The 4,056-nt window shown below is 33.2% G+C and overlaps 1 pseudogene; it reads right to left on the bottom strand.

Annotated features, from left to right (window-relative positions):
- Positions 1-1,396: 1,396 nt before the first annotated feature.
- On the bottom strand, positions 1,397-3,848 carry LOC120143798 (annotated as a pseudogene).
- Positions 3,849-4,056: the final 208 nt, after the last annotated feature.

The raw sequence follows: 4,056 nt of genomic DNA on the forward strand, positions 1-4,056 counted from the left end.
TACATAGTTGGTCGTCAAAATTTTTTACCTAAAAAATCTTAATAATCTTCCATTATAATAAAATCAAATGTAATTAACAATTAGAATTTGAAACCATGAGTAATAATCTCCCCTTGACACAAATTATATCATAAAATCGACTTTTAAGTTTTCAACAACTTTAATTCTTAAATAAGTTGAATATACGTTGAAGTATTGTCGCCAAGTTTTCAACAACTTCAACACTTATACAGTATTTGTTGAACCATTATTAGATCGATTGAGGATTACTCCTACAATTGAAAACTCATTTGATCAAAACTCTTCTTGAATATCTCTAATAACACTAACGAAATCTAAATCAATAAATTCCTTCAAAAGTGAACAACTTGAATTATAACTATGATGCTACTTATTAAGAATTTGTAAGGAAAATAATCAAAATGAACTCAACATAGATTAAAACATACAGAAGATACAAGTTTCATTGTTGTTCAATCTTATTTATCTCTAACATAAATCCTAAAAGCTATATAGATAATGACAATGATTACAACTCTTATGACAAAAGGGATGAAATTGAAGTTGAAGAGATGACCGATCAAGCGGGAGTCCAGGCCCGTATTTGAGCATGAACAAAAGGAGCATTTAACTAGGGACCTCCCCTACTTGATAGTAACTCACTTATTATTTTATTTTTGTTTTGGTCATTTAATTATTATTTTTTAAAATTATATTTAACGTTATATTTTAATTTTTTGGTTATTCATCATTAAAGAATTAACAACAATATTGTTGTGATATTTTAATTATTTTTCACTTTTCATTCAATTATATTTTTATTAATTTTTTGACAAGTTGGATGAAATTAAAATCGAACTTGGACCCTCTTAAAAGAGGGCCATGCTTATTTTGTGTGAGTAATTGGGTGTTTAATAATTTTTTTATGTTTTCTATTTAAATTTTGTTGTATTTATTAGATAATTTATTAAACGTAATAAAGAAAATAGTTTACAAACAAATTTATTTAATTTTTTTACTCTTACTATCTAATTTTTTACGGTACTTATTATTGGAGGCCTAATTTCCATATTCGTCACGGGCCATTAAAATCTCATAAACGAGCTTGAGGGAGTCTAACGGGCTCTTCAGCGTGACAATTGACATTACTAGGCAAGCAGTTAACGGGCCACATAAACTTTCCGCCACTCACGTTAACGACTATTAACATCGAGTGACTGATTTATTATAGATTGATAACGTTAATGACCGATCGTTAGTTTTAAAACTTTATTGGAGAAAACAAAAACTTACTGAAACATTAATGATTGTTTGTGTAGTTTACCCTTTATAATTTCAAAAGATATTAATATATGAAATTACCCGGAGTTTGCAACATAGATATTCTTTTGCCTAAGTTTTAATTTCAGTTTACATATATGAGCTGCAGCTCCTTTGAAGCTACTTGGGCCAGACATTGTGCCAACAAAATTTCATCTTCGTTACCCAACACACCTTTCAATTTAACCACATTCAGACCTTCCAAAGTTGTAGCGTTGGCTACTCGGTTCGAATACTCCTTCCAGAAGCTACATATTCCTCCCTCGCTTGGACCGTAATAATTTCTAGGATCTACCTGCAAAATCACAATTCCCAATTATTACTCCTAGAACTTCAAATGATTTCCACGAAATGTAATAAGACTCTTTACATGTATGAATAGCTGCTCCAGAAAAGGACATATTCTTATAACAGAATTTAAGGTAGTATGCTTTGATTTCCCATTGAGCTATCAATCCAACACAACTCCTTTAAATTGTTGAAGGCAAAGTCATTTCTCTCCCAAATTGCTCCAGCTAATGGTAGCCACTTTGGAATTGGTACCTGAGGAACAAAATCCAAGTATTCTCAACCCCTTTTCCTACAAATTTGATCGAACAATCCAATACATGATACAACTTACTTGATAGAATCAAATCAGGATCTGTTATACCAAATCATTTAGTACAAAATACTATAATTACAGAAGCGTACTTAAATTCTTTGTTAGATATCGTTTAGAAAGTTGATATCTTCCAATAAGATAAATTTTCTCTCATCGAATCATAAATGCAACTTATGATATTTACATTTTGTTTTTATAACAATTTAATATCTATGACACATAACATAATTAGTCACTTAATTTTAATTTTATGTCATACATTATACATATGTGAGATATGTTCAGTTAACAATTTAGTTTGTACAATAAAGCGATCCATTTGTTAGAGCAATGCATATGTACTTTAAAAAGCCAAGCAGAGACTGTCAGAGCCTTGACATGTTTGATATCCATTAGAAGTGAAGAAGGTTTTCACATGCAAATGGATTGTAGCCTGGACCATGTCTGAAATCAAGAACAGCACTCTCCAAGTTTGGAGAATATTTCAGACAAAACCAAGAAAGTTGTCCCTGAAACACCAACTTCCTGAGGTTATACGCGAAGAAATAGATTTCGTTCAACTGTAAACAATCCAATATCGTCATGGTCTGGAATCTTGAACCAGCTTCAATGTTCAGTGATTGTAATCCCTTGCATTCAGAAATCTGCAAACTTTCAAGGAACTGGGACTTTGAAATAACAGATGAAACTATTTGACTTGTCAGCTTATTCACAGACTTCAAATGAATAATTTTTATGCATGAAAACAGTTGAGAAGATTGAGTATGAGGATTCAGCTCAAGATTCCAGTCAAAAAGGCTAAAAGTCCCAGGCCATGGCTGAAACTCAGATCAAGTTCTTCCTTGTCTTTAATGGCGGCTAGAGTACTGCCTTGTCTGAACTTCTTCGATCAGTTGAAACATTGTCAAATGGGACAAGAACCGATGTGATCACCCTTGGAACATCCTCGACTGTTCCTTTAAATTCTATTGCTTTCCTCCACAAATTTCTCCAACGATTTGACAGCAAACTAGTTTGTACTGAAAATCTGAAAGGGACTAAAGAAAGGATGTGGCAAAGGATGTCATCTTCTAATCTGCTAAATAAATCATCCTTATTTTCCTCTAAATCAAGATATCTGTCCAAAGAAAAACGAAATTAAACAATCATGATCTTAATATGGAGCCATCAAGGTCTTGGCTGGGGCACTTGCCGAAAGCCCAAGCAAGGCGTTTAAGGGCTTGGAGCAATAATATGGGTGTCAATGAATAGAGCATTCAACGAACTATTCATAAATGAATAGAGCATTCAACGAACTATTCGTAAATTGTTTGTTTAACGTTCGTTTATTAAGCTAAATAAATGAGTATTAACAAAATTATTATGTTCATTTAATAAACGAATAAGCACGAACAAACGTATGCTCAATTCCTTTATGTTAAAAAACAAACTCGTTCAAGCTCAATTCATTTATATCCTTAAGCAAGAATTGCCTCGGCCAGTCGAGGCACCATCCGGCCATTGGTGCAAGGAATCTGCCTCGAGCATCATTAGAACATCTAAGATGCCAGAACTTTGGTTCTAGGGTCACGGCCTGTGCTAGTCTCTCCACCGGACACAAGCACCTACCTTGGCCACTGTCGGCACCACCAGTCAGGCCTTGGTGCAAGCAGTTATCTCGACTACTAAAATAATACTAAAGCTCGTGAGAAGAAATAGAATAAATAAGTACTTACTCTATGTGCCTTGAAATTGCATTGATTTCCTCGCGTTGCATCAGTTTCTTGTTTCTGTTCGCCTTCTTTTTCTTCTTTCTTTCTTTCTTTCCCATGGCTAACTCAACTCAAAATGACGGATGTGGTTGTTAACGTATGTTTCTTTTATTGCCGTTGATTTTCGTTTAATATTGGACTGACCAAAATGAAATAAGGTTCTATATTTAACAAGGAATCCGAAACAGAAAGTAACTTTCACCATAGTTGACTTCTAAAGGGTTGGTTTAAAGGCCAAGAAAGTGCCAGCAAGGTTTCTAACGATGTAAACTATGAATCAGCCAAAGCCCAACCTAAAAGGGCAAATGGTAGAATACAAAAAAGAAAAAGGCTTAATATATATATATATATATATATATATATATATAAAAAGTGACCAAA

Source organism: Hibiscus syriacus, unplaced genomic scaffold (assembly GCF_006381635.1).
Source record: "Hibiscus syriacus cultivar Baekdansim isolate YM2019G1 unplaced genomic scaffold, ASM638163v2 tig00110864_pilon, whole genome shotgun sequence".
Lineage (NCBI taxonomy): Eukaryota > Viridiplantae > Streptophyta > Magnoliopsida > Malvales > Malvaceae > Hibiscus > Hibiscus syriacus.